The sequence below is a fragment of the Ranitomeya imitator genome, chromosome 1, assembly GCF_032444005.1.
Source record: "Ranitomeya imitator isolate aRanImi1 chromosome 1, aRanImi1.pri, whole genome shotgun sequence".
Taxonomy (NCBI): domain Eukaryota; kingdom Metazoa; phylum Chordata; class Amphibia; order Anura; family Dendrobatidae; genus Ranitomeya; species Ranitomeya imitator.
The window spans coordinates 522751169-522775548 of record NC_091282.1 but is presented as its reverse complement, the minus strand read 5'-3'; the positions used below and the strand labels follow the sequence as shown (position 1 = coordinate 522775548).

The 24380-nt window shown below is 41.8% G+C and overlaps 1 protein-coding gene across 2 annotated transcripts in view; it reads left to right on the top strand.

The window, feature by feature from the left end:
* The window catches only part of CORO2A (coronin 2A), a 215869-nt gene that overhangs the window by 27585 nt on the left and 163904 nt on the right, over positions 1–24380 (top strand). The window contains exon 2 of one of the 2 annotated variants that reach the window (XM_069766902.1): positions 12879–12963. The exons of the other annotated variant lie outside the window; for it this stretch is intronic. The gene's annotated coding sequence lies outside the window, so the exon portion shown is untranslated. The remainder of the gene's footprint in view (positions 1–12878; positions 12964–24380) is intronic. 2 annotated transcript variants of the gene reach the window in all.

The following is a 24380-nucleotide window of genomic DNA, read 5'->3' as shown; positions in this document are numbered from 1 at the left end:
CTGCGGCCCGCGGTAACACTCCCGCAGACTGTCTGTCCGAGAGCTGTAGGTTCATGCTTTCAGATATCAGCGTGAACCCACAGCTGTGCCTGTGACTCGCAGCGGTGACCTGTGGTAACTCTACTGCCGTTATGAATGTTGGTCAGAGCGCTGTTGGGTCAGCATGACCCCTGGGAACCTTTATGGCTATTGGCTTCTTCCCTGAATACTAACATCAGCCCTTAGGCATCGGCTTTCCCTCTGCTAGTTATTAAAATTACGTGGGAGCAATTTATTTTCCCCATTTTTTTTTCTTTAAAATTAACAGTGGCTGTCTGGTTACAGCCTATGTATGTGCATTCTGTTAATGCTCCTACATAGGCTGGGGACAATGTGTCTGTTTGTTTAGTAGATGAAGGTTTCGGGCTGACACCTTTTCATTACTAAGCCTAGAGCTAGGTGTCAATGACAGCTGCTGACACCAAGCCCTAATCCTATTAGGCCGGCTTCACACTCAGCGTATGAAAATACGGTCCGTATATTACGGCCGTAATACGCTGAAATGTCCCGAAAATAGTGGTCCGTAGCTCCTCCGTAGGAAGGGTGTGTCAGCGTTTTTTGCGCATGGCATCCTCCGTATGTAATCCGTATGGCATCCGTACTGCGTGGTTTTCTCGCAGGCTTGCAAAACCAACATACCGCTATAGAAATGATCCATGTGTCCCAAAAAGAAAAAAATATATATATATACTGTCTATAGATCGTGGGAACTTGCCTAGAAAGCCTGGGAGCTTTCTAGGAAATTTCCCACGATCTATGAACATCCAGCAGAGGGCGCCTCACCGCAAATGAAGCTAAATATAGCTCATTGATCTATATTTAGACTCATTCCCCGGGGTTTTGCAGCGAGGAGCAGCCTGCATTAGCAAAGCTCCTTGCTGCAAAATGTTTTAACCCCTTCAGAAGGATTTACATCGTTGGACGTTACAGATCTGCGGAGGGTAAGTATATTGTTGGTTTATTATGTTTTTTCTTTCACAGAACGAGGGTCTTCAGTGATTGGATTGGGCGTAGAATAAAATACTCCAACAACCATTGTTTTTATTTCATTAAAATAATTTTAAATAATGTGTTTGTGTTTTATTTAACCCTTTCATTCAATTGGATTAATAATGGATAGGTGTCATAATTGACGCCTCTCCATTATTAATTAGGCTTAATGTCACCTTACAATAGCAAGGTGGCATTAACCCTTCATTACCCCATATTCCACTGCTACACGGGAATGGGAAGAGAGTGGCCAAGTGCCAGAATAGGCGCATCTTCCAGATGTGCCTTTTCTGGGGTGGCCGGGGGCAGATATTTTTAGCCGGGGGGGCCAATAACCATGGACCCTCTCCAGGCTATTAATATCTGCCCTCAGTCACTGGCTTTACTACTCTGGCGGAGAAAATTGCGCGGGAGCCCACGCCAATTTTTTCCGCCATTTAACCCTTTATTTTAAGAGCTAGAACGGCCAAATTTTGCAGATACACTCTACTGACATTAGTAGTGTGGAATCTGCAAAAAAAATGGAGAGAAGACATGGTTTACTGTATGTAAACCATGTCTCAAATCATGTCGGCTTTTAGGAAGGAGAAAGAAAAAGCCGGTAATTGAATTACCGGCTTTCAAGCTGTATAGCGCTGGAATAAATATTAATATATATACATATATGTGTCTCACTGACATATATATATATATATATACCTATTCTATGTGTCCACATTTATTCTACCTATTGGACTGTAAGCTGTCAGTGTGATTTTACTGTACACCGCACTGAATTACCGGCTTTTCTCTCTAACAGCGCTGCGTATTTCTCGCAAGTCACACTGCTTGTCCGTGTGAAATCCGTATTTTTCACGCTTCCATAGACTTTCATTGGCGTATTTCTTGCGCAGTACGGTGACAAACGCAGCATGCTGCGATTTTGTACGGCCGTAGAAAGCCGTATAATACTGATCAGTAAAATACGGCAGATAGGAGCAGGGGCATAGAGAATAATTGTGCCGTATTTTTTGCGAGTTTTATGGACGTAGTTTCTGCGCTCTTACGTCCGTAAAACTCGCAAGTGTGAAGCCGGCCTTACCCTGATGCCCCTGCATGAGCATGAAAAAGGTGGTGTTAAACCAAGAAATTACATCACAAAACTTCCCGTTTTTTAAATATCTTTATTTAGCTCAAAAAAGCATTCATTGCTGTACAAAAACGCATGCCAAAACACATACAAAAAGCACATACAAAAACACATAAAAAATGTGGCAAAAACACGCGTTTTTCCTGCCAAGAGATGCAGAAACCTTGCATAAATTTCAGCAAGCAAATACTCAACGTGTGCACATAGCCTAAACATGTCATTGTCATAGAACCAGTATTTTTATTATTTTCCTGTTTTCTTGATGGTTTCTATGAAGCCGAAAAGAAATGTTTACTTACCGGTAATTCTAAATCTTTTTATTGAGCTTGAAGCAGGATAGTCAGCAAAACTGTCCTTCACCAGTTGATAAGGAACTTTATTTCTTCATTGTGAAATGTCATGGGAAAAATGGAATTCTCTCTGTCTTCATTAACTTATTTACTTAGATTTTACATTTTGCCACGTGATGAACTGTTAGGCTGTACTTACTGTTTTAGGGGCCGGTGTAAATGCATATAGTAAATGCCTATATTAAAGGGATGCTGACACCAGAATGTTGCCTCTCAATCTGAGAGCAGCATAGTGAAGGGCCCGCAAGAATCTGATTCTTGCGATTTGTCACTTACTGAGCTGCTTGTTGTAATTTTAATAAAATCACTGTTTTATCAGCAAGAGCTCTGTATAACCCCACCCCCACCACTGATTGCCAGATTCTGTGTATACTGTCAATGAGCAGAAATCTGTCAGTGGTGTGTGCAAGGTTATACAGAGCTCAAAATTCAGAGTACTGCTAGATCTGCAAATAGTGATTTTTTTTAATCAGAAAGACATCAAGCAGCTCAGTAAGTGACACATCGCTGGAATCAGGGTCTCTGCCCCTACATTATTTTGCTCTCAGATGGAGTAGCAAAAACCTTTAAATGACTTGTTAATCTGCTGCAAAAAGCAGTCTGTTAACAGCATGATATTCCCATGTGTTTAGAACAATTAGTAGCACAATTGTACTGTGCGCATAGACTATCTTAGTTTACACAGGAGGATTAGCTGCCTTTAGTAAACACTGTAAGAAAAATAAATTAAAAACAAGGCAAAAAAAATGCTTTATAATCATACCGCTGAACAAAAAGTGCAATAAAACACGATAAAAAAGATAAATGCAAATAAAAATGGTACCGCTGAAACATCATCTTATCCTGCAAAAAACAGGCCTCAATGCAGCTCGATCAGCGGAAAATAAAAAAGTTATAGCTCTCAGGATAAAGCAATGCAAAATTATTTTTTTCTATAAAATAGTTTTTATTGTGTAAAAGCGCCAAAACATAAAAAAAATATAAATTGGGCATCATTGTAATTGTACTGACCCGAAGAATAAAGCTGCCTTACCAATTTTACCACAATTGGAATGGTATAAAAAAAAACAAAAATCAATTCCTAAATTGCTGGTTTTTGTTCATTCTGTAAAAAACCAAAAGATAGTCAGCTCACCTGACTATCGGCTATTCCACACCTGTTCCTGCACGGAAAAGTTGAGCACTCAGTCCACAGAAAAATCGATGAAACCAGCAGGAATGTAGTAAAATCACAAAATTTATTTCTTCATTTTTTTTTTTTTTAAAAGGAAAGGGTTGTATCCTATGGTACACCACTTGTAAATAAGTATAATTTCTTACAGCATTATGCACACATGGCAGCGTTCTTCCGACGCGTTTCGACTAACGTCTTAATCATGGTGAGCGCAGGCGACGGGACGCTAATGAAGGAAGAGGAGGCGGCGCACAGAGGCCCTGAGTGACGGCTGGGAGGCTTTCTGTCTGGGGGAAAAGACATGCCCCCAGGTCTATTTCAAGGTGTCAGGGCCAAATTATAAAAGCGATTATTGCAGCGTTTGCAGGGACCCGAACTAAAAGAGCCACCTTGACAGAATGCAGCATTAGTGCTGCACAAGGTGGCTCTTTTAGTTAAAAATGCCTGGGGGGATGACAGGTTCCCCTTAGGCACATCAGGGGCTCTCCAAACGCGACATGGCAAGCATTAATTATGCAAATTTTACATTCAAAAAGTCAAATGGCGCTCCTTCCCTTCCGACCTCTGCCGTGTGCCCAAACAGTAGATTCCCCCCACATATGGGGTATCGGCAGGCTCAGGAGTAATTGCACAACAAATTTTATCATCCATTTTCTCCTGTTACCCTTGTGAAATTAAAAAAAATAGGTCTAAAGGAAATGTTTTGTGAAAGAAAAGTAAATGTTTATTTTTTCCTTCCACATTCCAAAAACTCATGTCATGCACCTGAAGGGTTAATACATTTCTTGAATGTGGTTTTGAGCACCTTGAGGGGGTGCAGTTTTTAGAATGGTGTCACATTTGGGTATTTTCTGTCACATAGACCCCTCAAAGTCACTTCAAATGTGAGATGGTCCCTAAAAAAAATGGTTTTGCAAATTTTGTTGTAAAAATGAGAAATCGCTGGTCAAATTTTAAAACTTATAACTTCCTTACGAAAAAATGATGTTTCAAAAATTGTGCGATATGACTCTCGGATTTAAGGCCATAAAAAATAAAAGTTTGAAAATTGTGAAATTTTCACCAAATTTCCTTTTTTTTCACAAATAATCAAAGTCCTATCAAATAAATTTTACCACTAGCATGAAGTACAATATGTAATGAAAAAACATTCCCAGAATCACGAGGATCCATTGAAGAGTTCCAGAGTAACTACCACATAAAGTGACAGTGGTCAGGATTGTAAAAATTGGCTAGTGAGGACCCAGTGGTCATGGTGCACATCAGCACCAATGACAAAGTAAGGTAACGTTCACATTTGCGTTGTTGGGCGCAGCGTCGGCGACGCAACCAACAACGCATGTGCACAACGCAGCGTTTTGCAACGCATGCGTTGTCATAAGATCGTACAGAGCAGGAATTTTGGCGCAGGGAAAACGCTACAAGTAGCGCTTTCTGCGCCCTGTCTATGCGTCAATATGACGCATGCGTCATAAAACGCAATACAACGCATACCGGCGCATGTCCATGCGCCCCCCCATGTTAAAGATAGGGGCGCATGACGCATGCATCGGTATGCGTCGACGACGCTGCGCCCAACACCGCAAATGTGAACGGAGCCTTAGAGGTAATAGAGCATATGACACAAATGAGCGCAATAGTATTTTTTGGTATATTTACTACTGATACCCCCTTTGGCGCATTGATGTGTGGACATCCTCCTTTTGAAGTCTGTTGGGAATATGGGGGCCCCCTTGTGGCATTGTCCGTAGCTTTTAGACACTGTCTGCCCCTTTACTTCTGGGGGGATGAGGCATGCTATGACCATCCATGTAGTGCGATAGGGCTACTCTTTACCATTTGGAGGGTAGTCTAACGCCCCTGGACAACGATCCTATGTGTCGAATGCATTTGCGCTCTATTTACCTGATCTATCAATGTCATTTCCGGCATGCGCGGATGTTAACCAACTTGGAATGCAATATGCGTTCCACACACCCCTGAGTGCGGTTTAAGCCTCTCTATGAACTGGAAGTGACCACATAAACCTCTATAAGATGACGGCGCCTGGGCTTAAGCGCTGCACATCATCCTTGTGGCCATATGGAGAGACACTCATACCTCCCACCGGTCCTCTGATGAACCCTGATGGATACAGGGGGAAACATGTCGGGACAAGTATCCATACACTATGTTCCAAATTATTATGCAAATGATATTTTTCTCGGATTTTCCTAAATGGTCGGTGCAAATGACAGTCAGTCTAATAAAACTCATCACCCATTAGAGTATACATCAAATTTTATTGAAGAAACCTCCCAATGATAACAGTATAATCTCCAAAATGAATAAAAACTCAAAAATATTAGAATTGAGAGTCCTCAGTGGTTGATACCTTTTAATGGCTAACTAAAAAGATGGTAACATGGTCTCTTCATCAGGCATAGACTAAAAGAAATTCTGGAGAATCACATATTTATGCACAACACATCATAGAAAAAAAACAGAAAAAACATGGATAAGACAGGTGACATGAAGCAGAATTACCATGAGTGATAAACAGTTATGTCCATAAATATTGGACCAGTTCTTAGACAAGGAGTAATTTATTGTCCTCTGATTGGGGTCTGGTTCTGTTGTGATGACCCCACATGGTCTGAGGGGCTAATTCCTTAGTTCCTTAGTTGATGTAAAAAGACATAAATCTATGCGACACATTCATTCCTGCACTAAGTGCCAAAGGTCGTCATCAGTTTATATTCCCAGACTCTTCTGTCTCTCTTAGATTTGAAGCTACCTTTTAATACAAGTAATTTCATGTCCATAATGTTATGATCTGGGAGACAGAAATGTATTGCCACAGGTAGATCCATTCTTTTTTCTGTTATTGTATGGCGATGAGAGTTCATCCTTGTTCTCAGTTTCTGCCCTGTTTCCCCTACATACAAACCCCCAGTTGGACATTTAGTACAAATAATTAGGTACACCACATTAGAAGTGACGCTGCTAAAAGTACCTGGTATCTTGTAGTCCTGATGTGAATTGGGATCTTTATCTTGTCCATGGTCATTATAAATGGACAGGTTTTACATTTTTTCTGATCGTAAGGAAAGGTACCTGCAGCTGATGGAGAGGACAGGGAGCTTTTGACAATGATGCTTCTTAGATTTGGGGGCTGCCTAAAACACAGTGGTGGGGGGTCTGGAAAAATGGATTGTAAGCGGGCATCTTTTTGTAGTAAAGGTTGTAATTTCCATGCAGCTCCCCTTAGCACCTCCAGATTTGGATTGTAGGTGACTACTAGAGGCACCCCGTTGTTTTCTTCTTTAGCTTTGTAATGTAGCAGGTGATTCCTTGATATTCTGGTGGCTCTTGTAATCTGGTCTTCAATTGTTCTTGGATGGTAGCCCTGATTCAAAAAGATCTTTGTAAGGCGACCAAGGTGTTCATCCCTATCCATGGGGTTGGAACATATACAATTGTATCGGATGGCTTGGCTGTAGACAAGAGTTTATGTGTTTTGGATGGAAACTGTCCCATTTAAGGTATGTTGGACGGTCGATTGGCTTCTGATACAGGGATGTTTCTATTTTATTGTTCTGCAGCTTAATGATGGTGTCCAAAAAGTTAATTTCAGTGCAGGAGTAGTTGAGTGTCAAGTTGATGGTAGGATGAAATTGATTAAACTGTTCATGGAACGTCTTTAGCTGCGGCTCAGACTCCATCCAGATGATTAAAATGTCATCAATGTAGCGGTAGTACGCCAGAGGCCTGATGGGACATGAGGACAAAAAGTCGCTTTCAAGCTTGGCCATGAAAAGATTTGCATACTGTGGAGCCATTTTACTTACCATTGCTGTGCCAGTCTTCTGTAGATAGATCTTGTCAAATTCAAAGTAATTGTGGATGAGGATGAATTTTATAAGTTTCATTACAGAATCAGCATCAATCCCTGTGTTTTCCAAGAAGAATTTGCAGGCATTTAATCTATCCTGGTGTGGGATATTAGAGTACAAAGATTCCACATCCATGGTGGCCAGGATGGTTCCTTCTGGTTCCTTGAGGACCTATTGTTGATAGTTTATTCAATAGGTCAGTTGTGTCCTGAATGAAGCTGGCTGTATCCTTTACCAGTGGTTTAAGAATACCCTCTACTCATCCAGATACCTGCTCAGTAAAAACTCAAAATGCACTGTTCCAAATTATTAGGCACAGTAGAATTTCTAAACATTTGATATGTTTTAAAGAACTGAAAATGCTCATTTCCAGGAGGTCTCATTCACTGAACAAAAAAAGCTATTTAACTCCAAAACATCCTAACAGGCCAAGTTACATGTTAACATAATAGGACCCCTTCTTTGATATCACCTTCACAATTCTTGCATCCACTGAAATTGTGAGCTTTTGGAGAGTTTCTGCTTGCATTTCTTTGCATGAAGTCAGAATAGCCTCCCAGACCTGCTGTTTTGATGTGAGCTGTCTCCCACCTTCATAGATCATTTGCTTGATGATAGTCCAAAGGTTCTCTGTAGGGTTGAGGTTAGGGGAAGATGGTAGCCACACCATGAGTTTATCTCCTTTTATGCCCATAGCAGCCAATGACTCAGAGGTATTCTTTGCAGCATGAGATGGTGTATTGTCATGCATGAAGATGATTTTGCTCCTGAAGGCACGTTTCTGCTTTTTATACCATGGAAGAAAGTTGTCAGTCAGAAACGCTATACACTTTGAAGAGGTCATTTTCACACCTTTAGGAACCTTAAAGGGCCCTACCAGCTGTTTCCCCATGATTCCAGCCCAAAACATGACTCCTCCACCTCCTTGCTGATGTCGCAGCCTTGTTGGGATATGGTGGTCATCCACCAGCCATCCACTACTCCATCCATCTGGACCATCCAGGGTTGCTCGACACTCATCAGTAAACAAGACTGTTTGAAAATTAGTCTTCATGTATGTCTTGGCCCACTGCAACCATTTCTGCTTGTGAACACTGTTTAGGGGTGGCCGAATAGTAGGTTTATGAACCAAAGCAAGCCTTTGAAGGATCCTACACCTTGAGGTTTGAGGGACTCCAAAGGCACCAGCATCTTCAAATATCTGTTTGCTGGTTTGTAATGGCTTTTTAGCAGCTGCTCTCTTGATTCGATGAACTTGCCTGGCAGAAACCTTCCTCATTATGCCTTTATCAGCACGAACATGTCTGTGCTCAGATTCAGCCACAAATTTCTTAACAGTACCATGATCACGCTTAAGTTTTCGGGACATATCTAATGTGTTCATCCCTTGACCAAGGCATTGCACTATTTGATGCTTTTCGGCAGCAGAGAGATTTTTCTTTCCCATGTTACTTGAAAACTGTGGCCTGCTTAATAATGTGGAACATCATTTTTAAGTACGGTAGTTTTCCTTTAATTAGAATCGCCTGGAAAACTAATGATCATATGTGTTTAAGATTGAGTTCAGTGATCCATTGAGCCCTCAGACACAATACCATCCATGAGTTTATTTGAAAAACAAAATTAAATCTTTGACACTTAAATCAAAATTGCATAATAATTTGGAACACTGTGTATATTGCAATGGTTGATGAGTATCATGTTATTAATCTTTTTTTACTAATTTTGGTTGATTCCCATATTAATGGGTATGCTTATATTTTGGTCAACCTTGGATACTCTACTTTTTCCAAGTCACACCTCTGTAATATCTTTTTTAAAGTGACTTTTTGTGAGTCTATTTGTGCTTTTAATATAAATAATAAAGGTTATTTTTTTAATGGTCTATTTTTTTGCTGGTTCCGAAGTTGTTGTTGAGGCTCTGCTTCTTGTAAATATTTTTATTTCTTTGACTATTATGACTGGTTTCCTATCAGGGCCTTTAGATATAAAAAAAAATTGATAATTTCTTAGAGTTTTTTTCAGAAGTAGAGTCTGATGGTGCTTCTGCAGTTGGCCCTACGCTTAAATCTATTTTTGTGGAACTTTTGGCTGCATTCAAAGGTAATATAAATCATGGTGGGAAGTGCAATAACTAGACAACTACATTAAGCATAGAATCGTTCCCCGGGGATTTAGGATTTATATTACTCCTGTTCCTAGATGTAGATCTCCCTAATTGTTGGCTATGTGGGATGAAGAATCAATGTCCTCCTCAATACGTTTTAAGCAGATTCTGTTAGATGAGGAGAAAGAGACTACAGAAAACATCACTGAGACTAAAAGTGACTGAGGGAGCGTTAAAACATAGGTAGCCCCTGAGTTCTGCAACAGAGAAGAAAATGTAAAAACTGCAGTTGAGTGATATCAGTTGAGTATTAAAGGGAATGTCACCCCATTTTAGGCCTACAAGCTAAGGCCACCGACATCAGGGGCTTATCTACAGCATTCTATAATGCTGTAGATAAGCCCCCGATGTAACCTGAAAGAGAAGAAAAACAAGTTATATTATACTCACCCAGGAGCGGTCCCGCTGCAGTCTGGTCTGATGGGTGTCGTGATCCGGGTCCGGCGCCTCAAATCTTCATACGATGACGTCCTCTTCTTTGCTTCCTGTCGTGGCTCCTGTGCAGGCGTACTGATTTGCCCTGTTGAGGGCAGAGCAAAGTACTGCAGTGCGCAGGCGCTGGGCCTCTCTGGCCTTTCCCGGCACCTGCACACTGAAGTACTTTGCTCTGCCCTCAACAGGGCAGATAAAGTACGGCTGCGTCAGTGCCGCGACAGGAAACAAAGAAGAGGACGTTATCGTATGAAGATGGGAGGCGCCGGACCTGGACCGCGACGCCCATTGGATGGACCGCATCAGGACCGCCCCTGGGTGAGTATAATATAGCTTGTTCTTATCTTTCAGGTTACATTGGAGGCTTATCTACAGCATTGTAGAATGCTGTAGATAAGCCCCTGATGGCGGTGGCCTTAGCATATAGGCCTAAAATGGGGTGACAGATTCCCTTTAAGGATAGGAAGCATTAGCTGCGCCAATATGTGCCCTTTTTAACCAAGTCACATTCCATGATTTCTCTAAAACAGGGGTCTCCAACCTGTAGCTCGGGAGCCACATTTGGCTTGTGGTCCCATGAATTGTGCCTCGCGGCTGTCTCCCAGCTTGGTGCATTAGCTCCAGATTTAGTAAACTGGTATGAAGATCACATTTCAAAATGGTGAACTTTGTGAGTAGCCCTGCAGAGAAGAACAGATTTGGGTACACATCTACTGGTCTTGGGGGTTTAGAGATAATTTAAGTATGGTACGCTAGATAAAGGATGATACTACTGGTCAGAGGAGGTGCTTGAAGCTGGATGTGACTGTGTTGGGAGTGCGTGATGGGAGAATGCTGAATGTGGTGGGATCTTTGGAAACCCGAATTAGTGAAAATTTATTTAAAATACTGAACATATAAGCAAGAATCCCTTTAACATAGAAATGCATATGTTCCTTCTTTTGTTGTTTTTAACTAGTGTTCTTTCAGTTGGTTTTCAGAGCAAAATCCATCTTAAAAGGTGTGCACACACCCTTAGTGCTCTAATCACTGCCTCCGTTTTACAGATGCTGAAGTTTAGTCAAGTATGGTAAATGGGATACCGGTGCACCCTTGGTGTGGCCAAGAACAAGACACTGAGGCTCCTGACAACTCTATGGGTGCTCATTGCACCCTAGTTAGCGTCTTTGATTAAACTTTAGTAGTTTTTGCAGAATTGAGGCAGTGATTAGAACATTGAAGGTACAATTTCTTTACGTGCTATATCCCAAATAAGGCTATGTGCTTAGCTTATACTGTCAGCTCGAGCCTGGAACTCTATTTAACAGCAAGAACAGAATGCATGTCATCACTGTAATGGAAGCCATGATGGACCACCATTTTATGTCAATTGTGTCTGCAGGATGCTGTTGGGATCTTGTCCAGGACATTGATCCATTTACATGGATCAAGGATATCTACGGTACTTATTCACAGGAAAACTAAAACGGAAAAGATTTTTTGTAAACAATGATAGGGTGAAGTGTCAGCTATTAGGCATATCCCTTGAAGACCTTCTGGACGTTATGCTACTCACGGAGCTCTGAGAGGAGGGTCAAAGAAGGATTGGGGAAGGCCCTTTCTTGGATTTAAAACCTAAAAGCACAAGGATGCACCCCAGTGGTGACATGGGAAGTATTGACATCTTTATCAAATTAGTTACAGAGGAAATAGGCGACATTAATGCCAAACACAAACTTATCCGACCCAATCTGTCATTTATGGAAAAGAGATCTCTTGATGGTTTAAACAATAATAACAATATAGTGCTGAAACCATCAGACAAAGGTGGGAACACGGTTGTGATGGACGTAAAATATGTGGAAATGTGTCATACAATCTTATCAGACCGCTATACACATGAGGGACCCTACTAAGGATTATACCTCAAATTTTTCTGGAATTCTTTTGTAAGCCCTCCGTACAGATTTGCTATAAAAAATGAGTTTAACTTTTTACTACCTAAGTGGCCGGCAATGGCAACATTTTACGCACTTCCAAAGATTCACAAAGGCATCAGTCCCCTAACGGGACGACCGAATGTCTCGGGAATTGATGCCCTTTGTCAAAAATTACAGATCCAATCAAGAGACGTTAAAGGAAGATTCTTGGGTAGGGGGTACCCCTAGGAGATCATTGAGTCAGCATGTGAACATGCAATGGGAGTTAATAGGCCATCTCTACTGACCCCCAACTTAAAATCTGACTCCGATTCCCTAGCAAGACTGATAAAGACACATGATGATCAGTTGAATAAGATCATGGCTGTCTTGAAAAGGTACTGGGATATACTGAGAGCTGAACAGGACATTTGCAGTTTCATTTCCCCTAAACCATCAATCGCCTACAGAAGGGGTAAATCGATTAAAGGGAATCTACTACTATTACTATGAGGCTGCCGTCACACTAGCAGTTTTGGTCAGTGTTTTACATTAGTATGTGTAAGCCAAAACCAGGAGTGGAACAATTAGAGGAAAAGTCTAATAGAAACATATGCACCACTTCTGTATTTATCACCCACTCCTGGTTTTGGCTTACAAATACTGAGGTAAAATACTGACCAAATACTGCTAGTGTGACGGCAGCCTTACTATGGGCATACAGGTAACAGAATAGTAAATGAGTCTTACTTGTATGCCTCAAAGCTGTGGGCTAGATGTTGAGAAAAGCAGTTTTAATGTTATATGTTAATTATTTCTTCCAGGTTCTCGGAAGGGCAGTGCCTGGAAGAAATCATTAACATATAACATTAAAACTGCTTTTCTAGACTGCAGCTATAAGGCATACAGGTAAGACTAGTTTAATCATTCTATTATCTGTATGCCCATAATAATAGCTTAGATTCTTCCAGGGGGTGACAGATTCCCTTTAGACTATGTGGTACATAGCCACTTCACACCTCTAAAAAAGGAGGGGACTTGGTTAGAAAATAGATCCCTAGGCACCTTCAGATGTGGTCACTGCAGTTTTTGCTAATATGTTTTCCCCTCAAAAAGTTTTACAAGCACTGTAACAAACAGGACCTACAATATGAAATGCTTTGCCATCTGCAAGACCTCGGGGGGTAGTGTGTCTCTGTACCTGTATGCGCCCCATGGACTATGTGGGTAAAACCAAATGTGAATTACGTATACATGTTAGTGAACACCTTGGGAACATTAGGCATGGTAGGGACACTCCATTGGCACACCGTGTGAACCTTAAACATGGGGGGGTACTGATGTATTTCCTTTCGTGTAATCGAGGCTATGCAACCATCCATCAGACATGGAGACTGGGATAAAAAAATAATCCAACAGGAAACACGATGGATATATTGGAACGAATCCCTTAGTCCTAAAGAACTAAATGAACCGTTGAGCTTCACCTGATTCCATTTTTGTATATATATCACATATTTTGACTGCCTAGGACCAACCGTTCTGTATACGCTTTTGTTGGCCATGTTCTTGTTCATACATCACCCGTTTGGTGGTTTTATTTAGTTTATACTCTCTATTTTCCCTTTGAGTCTTCTGTTCATAAATTCTGCATAGCGTATATCAAATAATGTGGCATATGAGTCAAATAACGCAACAGTGTTTTTTTTTGTATTTTTACTACTGATACTCCCCTTTGGCGCATTGATGTGTGGACATCCTCCTTTTGAGTTTTTTTTTTTGTTGGGAATATGTGGGCCCCCTTGTGGCATTGTCCCTACCTTTTAGATACTGTCTGTCCCTTAACTTTTGGGTGTTTGAGGCATGCTATGACTATCCATGTAGTGCGATAGGGCTACTCTGTACCATTTGGAGGGTAGTCTTAACGCCCCTGAAAATCAATCCTATGTGTGGAACACATTTGCGCTCCATTTCCCTGATCTGCCAATGTCATTTCCGGCATGCGCGGATGCTTACCAACTTGGAACGCAATATACGTTCCACACACCCCGGAGTGCGGTTTAAGCCTCTCTATGAACCGGAAGTTACCGCATAAACCTCTATAAGATGGCGGCGCCTGAGCTTAGATGCTACAGAGGTTACAGTCTGTTCAGGAATGACTGTACAAATAAGTGGGGGAGAGGGGTTTGTTTATTTGTAAAATCGTCCAAAAATTAACCATTGAAGTAAATAAAAATCAAGAGTAGAATAATCACAGGAAAAGTATAATAGAAACATGTCACCACTTCTGTATTTTGCTTACAAATACTGATGTAAAATACTGACCAACTACTGATCGTGGCCTTAAAGAGAACCTTACAGCTGATACATGCTGCCCGATTCACGGGCAATATTTGTCGGACACTGGCTGTATGAACGCAATCAGGCATATTTGACTCATGCTTTAACCCCTTAGTGACAACCAATACGTCTTTTTACCGACCAGCGATATAAGAGACAAGCATCCCCTGGTGGGTGACAATCCTGTATCTGTCGGCTGTACACCATAGCTGACAATTTGCTGCATCAGCTACAATCAGTGTTGTCACCGACTATGGTTGTTTAACCCCCTGAAGCACCTGAAAGGTTAACAAACTACCTAAAAGCAATTTTGAATTCGTGAAGGGGTGCAGTTTTTAAAATGGTATCACTTCTGGGGGTTTCCAATATATAGGACCCCAAAGTCACTTCGAAACCGAACAGGTCTCTAAAAAAATAAGTTTTGTAAATTTCTTTGAAAAAATGAAAAATTACTGCTACATTTTTAAACCTTCTAAAATTCTAACAAACTAAAATATGGTCCTGATGTAAAGTAGACAAGAGGGAAATGTTATTTATTAATGTTTTTGTGTGGTATGACTATCTGGATTAATGGGATAATCATTAAAAGTTTGCAAATTGCATTTTTTTTATATTTTTGCAAATTTCTGACTTTTTTTTAGAAATAAACGCAAAATATATCAACCTAAATGTACCATTATCATAAAGTACAATGTGTCACGAAAAACAGTCTCAAAATCACTGGGATTTGTTGAAGCATTCCAGAGTTATGTACTATATAATTGTCTAAGTGTCACTTCTGTCTGTCACGGATATTCATTGGTCGCGGCCTCTGTCTGTCATGGAAATCCAAGTTGCTGACGGGCACAGTCCGGCGGCAAAATGGCCGCTCCTTCCTCCCCGCAGTGAGTGCCCGCTCCATAATCCCCTCCAGTCAGCTCACACAGGGTTAATGGCAGCGTTGACCGCGGTGTAACGCACTCGGTTAACGCTGCTATTAACCCTGTGTGACCAACTTTTTACTATTCATGCTGCCTATGCAGCATCAATAGTAAAAAGATCTAATGTTAAAAATAATTTTAAAAAATTAAAAATTGTTATATATTCACCGTCCGTCGGCCCCCCGGATCAGGAACAGGCCTTTCCCGCTCCTCGCAACGCCCCGGTGACCGCTCCATGCATTGCGGTCTCGTGAGATGATGACGTAGCGGTCTCGCGAGACCACTACGTCATCATCTCGCGACACCGCAATGCACTCTTCAGACCGGAGCGAGCGAGGAGCGTCGGTAACCGCTTTGATCCGGGGGCCAACGGAGGGTGAGTATATAACTATTTTTTAATTTAATTCTTTTTTTTAGCAGGGATATGGTGCCCACATTGCTATATACTGTGTGGGCTGTGCAATATATTACATGGGCTGTGTTATATACTACGTGGGCTGTGCAATATACTACGTGGGCTGTGCAATATACTACGTGGGCTGCTATATACTACGTGGGCTGTGCAATATACTACGTGGGCTGTGCAATATACTACGTGGGCTGTGCAATGTACTGCGCGGGCTGTGCAATATACTAAGTGGGCTGTGCAATATACTACGTGGGCTGTGCAATATACTACGTGGGCTGTGCAATGTACTGCGCGGGCTGTGCAATGTACTGCGCGGGCTGTGCAATGTACTGTGCGGGCTGTGCAATGTACAGCGCGGGCTGTGCAATATACTAAGTGGGCTGTGCAATATACTACGTGGGTTGTGCAATATACTACGTGGGCTGTGCAATGTACTGTGCGAGCAGTGCAATGTACTGCGCGGGCTGTGCAATGTACTGCGCGGGCTGTGCAATGTACAGCGCGGGCTGTGTTATATACTGTGTGCGTGATACTGCGAGGGCTGTGCAATATACTGCGTGGGCTGTGCTATATACTACGTGGCCGGCTGTGAACAATCAGCGACAGGCGCAGTCCGAATCCTGTGTATTCAATGCATTATTCTAAAATCTTCATAAATAAACTACATACATATTCTAGAATACCTGATGCGTTAGAATCGGGCTACCATCTAGTTTCTACATAAATATATGCAAATTGCCTCTTCAGAGAGGAAGAGGAATTGAACTCTATAGCACCACCTGTTGGAAGTAGCGATCCTACAAGTCACAATCCACCCTTTAACGAGTCTTGCAATATGACTTAGGATAAAAGCCAAATCAGAATCTCAATTTGCAGACACGGTATTTCAGTAATAAGCCTCCTTACCTTGACAAGCCAGAGCTGGTATGTCACTTTCCACAAAGGGAAACTTTACTACATAAATAGACACTGGTCAGATTTAAAAAAAAATGGTCAGAGTCACTAAGGGGTTAAAATCCATCAGGGGACCTAGCTGTGCTGGATACTAGCTGGACAGGCAGGTCCCCACCAGTTTCTCCCTGCCCGCTACCTTGGATTGACAGGTCTCTCCCTGCATGCATGTATAAGCAAAAATCTGTAACTGTCATGTTCTTTTTAGATATAGGACAATGGTTGGTCAATGGTTGGTCAGAATGTCACTAGGATCACCTTTAATAATAGGCCAATTTTTAGGCCAGGATCACACATACGCGAGATACGGCCGAGTCTCGCAGGTGAAAACCCAGCTCTGGCACCGGCACTCCAGAGCACAGCGTGCAGCTCCATGTAATGCTGTGTGGCTGCACGCTCCGCTCTGGAGTGCCGGCGCCAGAGCTGGGTTTTCACCTGCGAGACTCGGCCGTATCTCGCGTATGTGTGATCCCGGCCTAAATCAGAATATCTCATCCCTCATTATGCTAATTTATTTCAGTTTATTTCAGTTCTTCAATAGAAAAAGTGAATCTCATATATTATACAGAGTCATTACAAACAGAGTGATCTAGTTCAAGTGATTATTTCTGTTAATGTTGATGATTATGGCTTACAGCCATTGAAAAGCGGGAGCACCATTTTCGTTCAAGAGGGTGCCAACCTCTGTAGACAGGTACGAATAGGAATACTATGGTGAGAGTCACCCTCCATCTTGTTGCCTCTAAATAACTGTTAAATCCATTAATTTTATTATCACTTTTTCACTATGCTGGGTGTTTTTTTTGTTATATATATTTTTATTTGTTTTTTATTGTATATCATTAAGCATATATATACGGTATATATATATATATATATATATATATATATATTATTACGTGTGTAATCGGTGAATTCTGAAAAAAATTCTAAGTGCTGTGAAACTGCAGAAAAAAGTGCAATTCCGCAATTTTTTTTTCTTCTTATGCATGTTCACTAAATTCTAAAACTGACCTGCCATTATAATTCTCCAGGTCATTATGAGTTCATAGACACAAACATGTCTAGGTTCTTTTTTATTTAAGTGGTGAAAAAAAAATCTAATCTTTTTTTTTTTTTTTAAATGGTGTAATTTTCCAAGACCATAGTGTTTCCATTTTTGTAGGCTCTGGGGCTGCGTGAGGGCTTATTTTTTGCGCGCTGAGCTGACGTTTTTATTGACACCATTTTGGGATAAATACAATGTTTTCTCGCCTGTTATTGCATTTTATTGCAATGTTACAGTGACCAAAAAATTTAATTCTGGTGTTTTAATTTTTTTTCTCGCTATGCCGTTTAGCGATCAGATGAAGGCTATGTGCACACGTAGAAAAATCCGCTGCGGATTTTTCTGCAGTGGATTTGATAAATTCGCAGTGCAAAACCGCTGCGGTTTTTACTGCGGATTTATCGCGGTTTTTAATGCGGATTCTGCTGCGGTTTTCCATCTGCAGTTTTCTATTGGAGCAGATGGAAAACTGCTGTGGATTCCGCAGAAAGAATTGACATGCTGCGGAAAATAATCCGCTGCTTTTCCGTGCGGCTTTTTCCGCAGCATGGGCACAGCGTTTTTGGTTTCCCATAAGTTTACATTGTACTGTGAACTCATGAGAAACTGCGGAAACGCTGCGGATCCGCAGCAAAATCCGCAACGTGTGCACATACCCTAATTCTTTTTGTATCTTTCTAGATCAGGCGTTTTTGAACGCGACAATACCAAGTATGTGTGTTTTTTTTTTAATTGTTTAATTTTGAATGGGACAAAAGTGGGGTGATTTAAAATTTATTATTTTTTAAATTTTTTTTAAACTTTTCGCTTGTGTTACACAAAGCACAATTGCAGCCCTGCTATGTGTAGCTAAAATGATCACCTACTATGAGCGCTGATGACTGGCAATAACAACTGTCTCCTGCAGACCCCGGGTTTATAATAATAATCTTTATTTTTTATATAGCGCTAACATATTCCACAGCGCTTTACAGTTTTGCATGCATTATCACCGCTTTCCCTATTGGGGCTCACAATCTAAATTCCCTATCATTGTGTCACACAAACACTGGGAGAACATACAAACTCCTTGCCAATGTTGTCCTTGGTGGGATTTGAACCCAGGACTCCAGCGCTGCAAGGCTGCAGTGCTAACCGGTGAGCCACCATGCTGCCCGGTTTATAGTGCCAACCCATTGGCAACCCGCGGTCATGTGACATAGGCGCCAATGGGCAGAGCTAAGACGCGCATCTGGTTTGCGCGAGTTAAATGGAGCTGTAAGAGATTGACAGTGGCATTTAACTAGTTAAAACCCGCGGGTGAATTGTGAACACTCATAGCTGTTAGAGGCACATGGCAGCTAATCAGATCAACTGTCATGTGCCGGAAAAGGTGTGGGTTCATCGCCGGAGCCTGCATCAAAGAGAGGGTGGCGACCTATGACGGACATAGCACATCGTAGGTCGTTAAGAGGTTAAGGTCTCCCCACAGCATACCAATTGGGTTGAGGTGTGGACTTCGCCCGACTGATTAGGGATTGTCTAAAAGTGAACAAAACTCTAAGGGTATGTGCACACGTCAGGATTTTCTAGCAGAAATTTCCTGACAAAAACCGGACATTTCTGCCAGAAATCCGCATGCGTTTTTTTCGCGTTTTGATGCGTTTTTTCCCCAATGCATTGAATAGCGGGAAAACGCGAAAAATCCGCAAAATTAATGAACATGCTGCTTTTTTTTTACCGCAATGTGTTTTTTTTGCGGGAAAAAAAACGCATCATGTGCACAAAAATTGCAGAATGCATTCTAAATGATAGGATGCATATGTCTGCAGTTTGTAATGCGTTTTTATAGCGAAAAAACACGAAAAAAAGCGAAAAAACCTGAACGTGTGCACATACCCTCAAAAACAAAAGTCTAAAAAAGTGCAAAGATTCCTATCTTAACTTAGAATCTGTGAAAATCACAGAAGGTATTTTTTATCAGCATGCTGTGTCAATAACCAGCAGACACAAACAGTCCATGTGATCTTTGCTCGGGTTATCTACAGGCAAAGTCCAATGAAACTGAATCAGATCATAAACACTTAATCACTGAGGCAGGCCAAGCATTTCAATTTTCTAGATACTCAATAAAATTCCTAAGACCCCATCATGACTGTCAGAAGGGGCTGGAATGTGTGTGATTAAGTAATTACACAGCTTCTTGAGATGTTAACGGGAGAACAGCGATAAACAAAGGTCGGGACTGAGCTGTTATTGGGTTACATCTGTTGAAGCAATGTAGAAGCTGCTGTTCCTCACCAGCTGGTTAGTCTGCTATGAAGTTATCATGTTAACCACATCTTCAAAAATGATGTAGCAAATTCAAATGAATCACTACACATTACATCATCATTTTGACCTTTTCACATTTTGTCATTGTGCAGAAAAATAGTGTGCATCAGTAGAGAAATTTTGGAATCTGGACTATACTTCTATATGGCAATATGGAATATGAACTCACAAAAAGATATCATGCCCTTAAGGCCCCACATCAGAGAAAAGCCGGCCAGATCTGCTGACCACCTAATATGTTGCCTCTCAACTGTCTCCTGACAGATTAAGTTACCAGACATAAGAATCGGGTAGTTGAAATTCAGTTGCCCATTCTTTTTCTTTGGTAGGGAGCAGTGGCGTAACTTGAAACCCAATGGGCCCCGATGTGAAAGCTCCCAACGGGGCCCCCAAATATTTTAAGACTTTAATAGCAATAGTCTTTTCTATAGGCCAAAGGGACTTTTAGGGCCCCCTTGGCTCCAGGACCCGGGTGCTATTGCAACCCCTACACCTGTTGTAGTTACACCCCTGGTAGGGAGGAAGACGCTAGCTGTGACTCTCTCTTAGGGCATCTGCCCACAAACACGAGCTGCTGCGGCTTTGGCGCTGCATATTTATGCATCAAACTCACAGCGTCCCGATGTTACAGCACAGTGGATGGCATTTCAAGAAACCCCATGTCAACTATGCGTCCACAAATGCCCGCTGATCACCCGCGGAGATGGACATGCAGTGCGTCTTTCGAGACTGGAGCATGTTAATTTCTCTTGTTGAGATGCGAGGCTGCGCATCAGGAATGTCATCAAAAGAATGTATTGAACCTTGCAAATCGGTTCAGTGAACACATGTGGAGTTACCTCTGTTTAATAGATGGCAGCGCTTTGGACACAACGGACATCCGCTGCTTCGAAAGCGCTGCTAGCTCTGGATCGTGGGCACCCAGCCTTACAGAGCACAGTAGCATCCATGCATTCATGAGTATGGAGGGCCGGGAGAGATAGCAGCCAGCCAAATGTTTGTTTGGTGGACAGATATCGAAGTCCAGTTTAAGGCATCTTTCACATGTCCAATTTTCTATGGGGTTTTCCACCAAGTGAGCATCCTCCACTCCTGTTGCAGTTGTGTGTTATTTAGGGTCTCTCAATCCCCAATCTCTGATAACACACAGAAAACACTTCCTTCTGATTATTATACTCAATGTAGTCTCAACTTCTTCATTTCCATTCCACAAAGTCAGATAAAATGCATCAGCAACACATTCGCCGTTCTGGAAGCATCATGAAGTCTTTGCCACTTTTGAATTCCTAATATTTTAAGTCCATGAGGACTTGCTAAGACTCTACATGTTGGAGGTGGAGAAAAAGAAAGGAAACAGGCAGACTAGTAATAAATTGGAAACTTCTCCAACATGTGGTAAAACAACATGTCACGTGGCTGCCAAGTGTATCAGTACCCTTAAAGTATGTGCACACTAGGAGTTTTTAAAGGGAACCTGTCACCCCGAAATTCGCGGGTGAGGTAAGCCCACCGGCATCAGGGGCTTATCTGCAGCATTCTGTAATGCTGTAGATAAGCCCCCGATGTTACCTGAAAAAGGAGAAAAAGACGTTAGATTATACTTACCCAGGGGCGGTCCCGCTGTTGGTCAGGTCGGATGGGCGTCTCCGGTCCGCTGCGGCGCCTCCTATCTTCTTTCCATGACGTCCTCTTCTGATCTTCAGCCACGGCTCCAGCGCAGGCGTACTTTGCTCTGCCCTGTTGAGGGCAGAGGATAGTACTGCAGTGCGCAGGCGCCGGAAAGGTCAGAGGCTCGGCGCCTGCGCACTGCAGTACTTTGTCTGCCCTCAACAGGCCTGCGCCGGAGCCGTGGCTGAAGATCAGAAGAGGATGTCATGGAAAGAAGATAGGAGGCCCCGCAGCGGACCGGAGACGCCCATCCGACCTGACCAGCAGCGGGACCGCCCCTGGGTAAGTATAATATAACGTCTTTTTCTCCTTTTTCAGGTAACATCGGGGGCTTATCTACAGCATTACAGAATGCTGCAGATAAGCCCCTGATGCCGGTGGGCTTACCTCACCCGCGAATTTCGGGGTGACAGGTGCCCTTTAAGCAGAAGATGTTTTAGGAAAATGGCTGCAGGGTTTTTCTTGTAGCCCTTTTTTTGCGAAGGCTTTACAACTGGCATTTTTTTACAGTATGTATAGAATATTGGGGGAAATGGTGAGGTCACCGGGAAGAGTGGTCAGAAAGATCTACATGCTTGAGTGGAGGTGCGCATGCTTGACCTTTGCTCCATCCAAACTGGTATCTGCCAAGACTGATTTTTTGGGTTTGCAGGGAAGTCAGCTAGTGGGTAAGTCCCACTCCACCACCCCATCCTATCAATAGAGGATAGTTTTAAAACCTAGCAAAGACCTGTTGGGACAGGGTTGGGAAAATACATGAGTTTCTTCTGCATATGTTGTCATTTTAATTTATTTTACATCAGGGGTGTCACGTTTTTGAAAGCGTAAAAAGACACTTAGAGCACTCCTAAAGTTTATGTTGTAGGATATTATTAGGTATAATAATTTCTATAAAAATGACAGACCACGAGTTAAAAATGTAATCTCTAGCTCCGAATTTGTAGGCTTATTGACTACATGGTTTGTGGAATTTGTCCAGTTTTATGTACTACTAGCTGAAGAGCCCGGCGTTGCCTGGGCATAGTAAATATCTGTGGTTAGTTATAGCACGTCACTTCTCTTATTTTCCCATCACGCCTCTCATTTTCCCAATCACATCTTTAATTTTCCCCCTCACATCTCTCATTTTCTCCCTCACACCTCTCATTTTCTCCCTCACTCCTCTCATTCCCGCCTAACACTTGTCATTTCGACCTCACATCTGTTATTTTCCGATCACTACACTATTTTCCCTCACTCCTCTCATTTTGCACTCACACCTTTTCATTTTCACCTTACACCTCTAATTTTCACCTCAGTATATACATGTTTGTCATCTCCCTTATATATAGTATACACCTGTATGTCATCTCCTGTATATAGTATATACCTGTATGTCATCTCCCCTGTATATAGTATATACCTGCTGTGTGTCATCTCCCCTGTATATAGTATATACCTGTATGTCATCTCCTCCTATATATAGTATATATCTGTATGTCATCTCCTCCTATATATAGTATATACCTGTATGTCATCTCCTCCTATATATAGTATATACCTGTATGTCATCTCCTTCTATATATAGTATATACCTGTATGTCATCTCCTCCTGTATATAGTATATACCTGTGTGTCATCTCCCCTGTATATAGTATATATCTGTGTGTCATCTCCCCTGTATATAGTATATATCTGTGTGTCATCTCCTCCTGTATATAGTATATACCTGTATGTCATCTTCTATATATAGCATATACCTGTATGTCATCTCCTCCTGTATATAGTGTATATACCTGTAGGTAATCTGCTCCTGTATATAGTATATACCTGTGTGTCTTCTCCTCCTGTATATAGTATATACCTGTATGTCATCTCCTCCTGTATATAGTATGTACCTGTATGTCATCTCCTCCTTTATATAGTATATACCTGTGTGTCATCTCTCCTGTATATAGTATATATCTGTGTGTCATCTCCCCTGTATATAGTATATACCTGTGTGATCTCCTGTATTAGACCTCGTTAACACGTTATTTGCTCAGTATTTTTACCTCAGTATTTGTAAGATAAATTGGCAGCCTGATAAATCCCCAGCCAACAGGAAGCCCTCCCCCTGGCAGTATATATTAGCTCACACATACACATAATGGACAGGTCATGTGACTGACAGCTGCCGTATTTCCTATATGGTACATTTGTTGCTCTTGTAGTTTGTCTGCTTATTAATCAGATTTTTATTTTTGAAGGCTAATACTAGACTTGTGTGTGTTTTAGTGCGAGTTTCGTTTGGCAAGTTGTGTGTGTTGAGTTGTGTGTGGCGATATGCATGTAGCGACTTTTGTGAGATGAGTTTTGTGTGGCAACATGCGTGTAGCAACTTTTTGTGTGTCGAGTTGCATGTGACAGGTTAGTGTAGCAAGTTGTGTCCAGCAAGTTTTGCGCATGGCGAGTTTTGCGCGTGGTGAGTTTTATGTCTGGTGCCTTTTGAGTATGTGCAAGTTTTGTGTGAGGCAACTTTTGCATGTGTTGCAAATTTTGTGCATGTGGCAATTTTTCCGCATGTGCAAGTTTTGCGTGTGGCGAGTTTTCCATGATGTGAGTTTTGCACTTGTGGCGAGTTTTGCGTGAGCCTATTTTTTGCATGTGGTGAGTTTTGCGCGTGGTGAGTTTTGAGCGGCGACTTTTGTGTTTCGAC